We start from the raw sequence: 6,370 nt of genomic DNA, 5'->3' as shown, positions 1-6,370 counted from the left end.
AATTATGGATAGTATATTCTCTTTTCTAATTTTCTGTAGATTATTTTACATGTACAATTTTTGATGGCATGATGATCAAATACATTAGAACAAACTTCAAATTTTAATATTTCTCTCTTACTGAACTCAGGCCTTTTTAGATGAGAAGAGCTGAATTAACCTAAAAACACCTTTCCCTGTTCCTGACTGAGCCCCAAACTATTTGTCAGACCATCTCCATGCTCCACATCCCAACCTGCTCTTAAAGTCACCTTCTAACCTCAAAACTCATTCTCTCTTTCGTGGTTTCCCCTCTTGGGCTCAGGCCCTGCTTTCCTACGTCTGACCATGTTACCCTCTTTGACTATCACCCATATTGTCCTTAGGTCACCTTGGGGTCTGAGCCCCAGGATACCCTATTTCAGTGCATTTCAGCTCCTCGCTCATCCTATTACTTCAGTTGAACCCACGATGAATTCCCCTTGCAGATCAGTCTTTGGTGGCTATTCATATCAATGCTATAAATGTGCATCCTGCCAGTTAACTGGAGTCTATCAAAAACTGCAGCACACTTCTAATGGAACTATTTGTAGCTTGGTTAAATGTGATGAGAGGCCGCTGTTTCTGAATTTATAGATTAATCCACACTGCCTAAAATTTACTTCTACAAACATCGTTTTTTCAAAAAAATTTCAAAAATTAATATTGTAAATAAAATTTGAAGGTGTCATTTCAACTGATAGTTTAGCTCTTTGCTGCATTAATTGCTGACATGCAAATATGCCCGCATATACACATAACAGTTTGCCTTTAATGTTTCTTAAAGGATGTATGAGAGGACTTTTTCTTGAGGCTCTGTTAGAAGGCTCTAGTGGGTAGGCAGTTCTTCTAATGATTAGTGCAGGCTTGCAGTCAGACTCACATCCTCAAAATGGCAGCTCCTTCCACAGTGACCATACCTAGCTCAGGCGATTTATGAAGTCTGTTCATTTTATCTCTCTACATGTCATTTTTCTCATTGGTCAAATGAGAATAATAATCTTCAACCTTATTGAGTTGTTGAATGAATTAAATGTAATTGGTGCTTGTGCAGGTTCCAGCCAAAAGCCTGAGGCTCAGTTGCAGCCACACAGTAAATGATTGGTTGCCTATTTCTGCTGTGACAAATTGCCACAAACTCAAACAAACAACACAAATTTATTATCTTATCATTCTGGAAGTTAGAACTCTGAAACGAGTCTTTTGGGCTCAAATCAAGGTGTCAGCCGGGCTGCGTTTTTACTAAAAGTACTATGGAAGTGTCCTGGACTTTTCTAGCTTCCAGAGGCCACCTGCATTCCATGACTCTTGTCCCTCCATAACTCGAACTTCTGCTTCCATGGTCTGATCCTCCCGCTTTCTTCAGAGGACTATTGTGATTACTTTGGGCCTACCCAGATAATCCAGGATAACCTTTTCATTTCAAAGTCCTTAACTTAGTCACATTGGTGAAACCCTTTTTGTAAGGTAACATATCTGCAGGTCTAGGTATTAGATTTTGGACATTATTGGGGCCATTACTCAGCCCACCACAGTGAATATTATGATTGTGGTCACTGTTGGCTAATCTGCTGTATTGCATAAGGAAACTTCTTTTGTTTTTCTTCTTTATCTTTTCTGTATAAAAAAAGATAGTATGTAAACATTTACTCTCACCTCCTGGGAGATCTGTCCTCAAGAAAAGAAGAACTAGTCTTTTGGATGTTAATGACTATCAACATTTATCGTAGGTGATCAAGAGGAAGAACAGAGTTGGAATAGGATTTGACAGACCTTAAAAAGTTAGTAGCAGAAAGCAATGACCACAGGTTAGGGAGAGACAATGAGATGCAGGAAGGAGACAGACTTGTGAGTCTTAGGGTAGCAAGGCCACCAAGACCACGGTCCCTTGGTAAGCCTGTTATTTACTAAATGCATCTCAGCTCTAAATCACCCTTCTATACTCTACCTATAATGCTGGAACTGGAATTCTGCAAATTTCATTTCCCAGACTCCTTTGTCATCTAGCATCTTTGCTGTGTTCTTCCAATAGGAGGCCTAGGGGCAGATTGAAAGATCAAAGGAGGAAAAAAAATTTCCCCTCCTTCTTTTTTTTTGGGTCTTGTCAGCATGACCCCAGCAACAGCAGTTGACTTCAGCTTCTATCTTCTTTTTATGCAACCAAAACAAGCTCATCATCCCAGAGATACTAGCAGCAGACAAGTAGTACCTCCTACTTAGAAGTCTGAGAACCAACTCTGCGGGACCCTTCCTGGGTTCCTAGATTCTGGTAACCCCCATTTCTTTTTCTTTTTCTAGTTGTAGGCATGGTAGTGGCTTCCTGTAGTTAATATTTCTGGTCGCTTATTGAGCTTTGTTTGCTTTTTCAGTCTGTCATCACCTGTGTAACAAATCCCATATCAATAGTTCTGTTTGGAAAACCTAGTATGGTTTCTGTTTTCCTGATGGGACCTGACTTCGCTTACATTCCTGAGTCCCAGGCATAGGTCCCATAGTTTTCTCAGATTCTTGAGTACTAGACACAGCATGGACACCACAGAGGGCCCTGAATCTAAAGGGATAAATGGCACTACATAAAACCCAGGAATTTGATGAGATACTCACAGCAACTGATGTTAAATATCCTGCCATTCTGGCTGCCCTCAAAGCCTAGAACAAGTTTATTCATAGAAAATAGAGAGAAGCAGTATTTCTTACACACCTAGGAATGAAAATTGAGATTAAAATGAACTATATCGTTATTAAAAACCATCTCTTCAGACGAACACACTTTCTTGCTTCTCAGTTCTCCAGATAATCACAAAAAAATGCCCAAGTTTCTCAAATTCGTTATCTATTTCTAAAAGAATAGGAATTTAGGGCTTTCATTTCAAGAACTAATTTTCCTCCTTGCTGCTATTTTTTTTTTCATTCTTATTTTCCTTTGTCCTTATTTTAGAAAGCATGTAAATATATTTTGCCCAGCTAAGTTGTGAGCACCTTACAAGTTGTATTAAACCATTTTAGAAACAGAATAAAGTTAAAAAAATTTATTAGCTAATTAGCTTCCACATCCAATCTATTAGCAAATATTATCCATTTAATTTTCTATATATCTTTCAAGCCATTCACTTTATTGCATCCTCACACATACCCTACTGCAGGCCATCTGGTTACTTCACAGATGTATCTTTGTCCTCTGCTCCACAACCATAACAATCTTTTAAAAGACAAATCTGATATGGCTTAGATAATATCTACAGGTGAAGTAGCAGTCTCTTTAAGTGACTGACATAAGGCTCTCTGTGATCTCCCTTTCTCCCTCTCCAACATCATTTCTATCTATTTTCTACCTTGAATTCTGCCCGTACTGAACTTTTATGAGTTCCTTAAACCCCTTAGGCTATCTCTTGTCCATAGGCTTTCAATATGTTTTTACCACTTTCTAGAACTTTCTTCCCATAGCATCCCCTTTCGACTGTCCCTTTTCAGTTAACTCTTACTCATCCTACAAGTTTCAGCATCAACTTTACTTCTTCAGGAAAACCTTTTTTGAAAGATCCTCTGTACCAATACAGTTAGTTAGAAGATCCTGACATATCTCTGCAGTACTCTATTTCTCTTTCATGGAAGCCATTACTCCTGTTATTTAAGTACCTGCTGCTTTCATGAAGGTAGGAATTATGTGTACCATGTTCACTGTTTCTAACACAATGCTTCACACTTAGATAATTGATAAATATTTGCTGAATTAATGAAGAAATGATTGCTTCAATTACTCCATTTATAATCACGAACTTTTAAAGAAGGAAAAATATCCTTAGAGATGATAAAATCCAATCTTTTTTATCTTATGAATAAAGAAGTTTGTTTAAGAAAAGTCATACAGTTCTAGCGACAAAGTGTTTTAAGCATAATGAGTAAACAAATGAAAGAGGGACTATAGAAGAGGTATATCTAGAATTTTCCTCTAATTTTGAAATATTATCCATAGAGATTCCATATAATTCCATGGACATTGATAAATTACACCAGCTCTAAAAAAATAATTGCACCAACTAATAACTTGGGTTCTTATAGCTTTTATAAATTATATGTCAGCTTTCCACAGACAAATATTCCTTCTTAAGTTAATTCTCAATACATTCAATCATAATATTTTTAATCTTTAGCAGAATTTCTTGTCTTGTATAATAAGATCTGTATTTCCCCTCTGCATTCTTTCATGCTATGGTAATAGTACTCTCTCTTATTTATTTTTTATCTAATACTGTCTCCCTCCCCAATGATAGAAAATGCCTGAATTTGTACATATTCACCATCTTCTCTTAGTCCCATCCCAATTGGCAATTAATTTAATATAAGGAATTAAAATGCTAGACTAAAAAATATTCACTTAGTCCAAAAGTAGTTAAGAAATAGAAGAACAAAAAGACATGAGACATATAGAAAATAAAAAGTAAATTGGTAGACAAAAGAGAGATATTGTCGGACTGCATTCAAAAGAAAAAAGACAAGATCCAAATATATGCTGTATAGAACACACACATCAGATCCAGATGTTCAAATAAGTAGAAAGTCAAAGGATTTTAAAAGATACATTATGCAAGCAACAACCTTAAGAAAGCAAGAGTAGCTATCGACTGTCTCTTTTCAGTTAACTCTTACTCATCTTGCAAGTTTTTTATTCTTAAATAAGAAATCATAAAGCAAATTAGAATATACTTTATAATCCGTAAACTTGTAAACACAACATAACAAAACATGGCTTGCAGCTAAAACTGGGCTTAGAGGGAAATTTATAGCTGTAAAAGCCTATATTAAGAGAGTAGAAAAATCTTAAATCAGTAACTTAACTTTATGCCTTAAGATACTGAAGAAAAAAAAACTTAATCCTAAGGCAATAAACAGAAAGAAAATGACAAAGGTTAGAATGGAAATTAGTGAAATAGAGACTAGAAAACAATAGGTAACATCAACAAACCCAAAAGTTGTTTATTTTAAAAAAATCAACAGAATTGTCAAACCTTTATCTAAACTGACAAAAGAGAGAGAGAGAGAGAGAGAAGACTAAAATTACTAGAATCAAAAAATAATAATAATAATAAAGACATTATTTTTAACCTAACAGTATAATGGAGTATGAAAGTTAAAAGGGTTATAAAGGAATACTGTGAAAGATTGTATGTCAATAATTTAGATGAAATGAAAAAAGTTTAGAGAGACACAAAATGTCTCAGATGAAAATTAATCTAGGAAGAAACAGAAAATCTGAGTAGACTTTTAACAAATAAAAAGATTGAATAACAATTTTAAAGCATCCCGCAAAGAAAATCCCAGATGTCTTCATTGATGACTTCAACCAAACATTTAAAGAATTGATATTAATTCTTTACAAACATTTTCAAAAAGTGGAAAAGGAGAAAATACTTCTCATTTTATGAGTCCAGTCTTACCCTAATACCAAAACCAGACAAAGACATCACAAGTAAAGAAAACTATAGATCAATATCTCTTATGAATATGAATATAAAAATCCTCAACACAATACTAGAAAACTGAATCCAACAACATATATAAAAGATTATATATTGTGATCAAGTGGGATTTATCCCAGGAATGCAAGTTTCTTGCACAATCACTGTCATAATCTATGTCAATAGAATAAAGGACAAAAGCACACGATTGTCTTAATTGATGCATTAAAAGATTAGAAGCATGTGACAAAATTCAACACCTCTTCATGACAAAAAAAAACAAAAAACAAAAAACAAAAAAACCCAAAACCTCAATAAACTAGAAATAAAAACTTCCTCGACCTGATAAAGACCTTTTGAAAAACCCAGAGCTAACATCATACTAAGTGGTGAAAAACTGAAAACACACATCTATTCTGCATGATATTGGAGGTGCTAGCCAGGGAAATTAGTCATAAAAAAGAAATTAAGAAAAGAAGAAGTAAAATTTCCTCTATTTGAAAATGACGTGACCTTTTATATAGATAATCGTAAGGAATCCACTAAAAACTATTAGAAATAAAAAATGAGTTTAGCAAGATTGCAGGATATAAGATCACTATACAAAAATCAATCATATTTCTACACATTGGCATCATACAATCTGAAAATTAAATTAAGTAAACAATTAAATTTACAATAATATCAAAAAGAATAAAGTACTTAGGAATAAATTTAACAAAAGAAATTAAAATTCTGCACTAAAAACTACAAAACATTTTTGAAAGGAATTAAAGGTCTAAATAAATGAAAAGATATCCTATGATCATATTTCCAAAGGCTTAATATTTGTAATATGGCAATACTTTTCAAATTGATCTACAGATTCAGAATAATACATATCAAAATCTCATCTG

The sequence above is a fragment of the Pteropus vampyrus genome, unplaced genomic scaffold, assembly GCF_000151845.1.
Source record: "Pteropus vampyrus isolate Shadow unplaced genomic scaffold, Pvam_2.0 Scaffold21, whole genome shotgun sequence".
In the NCBI taxonomy this organism is placed as follows: Eukaryota; Metazoa; Chordata; class Mammalia; order Chiroptera; family Pteropodidae; genus Pteropus; species Pteropus vampyrus.
Note: the sequence above shows the minus strand (reverse complement) of the source record.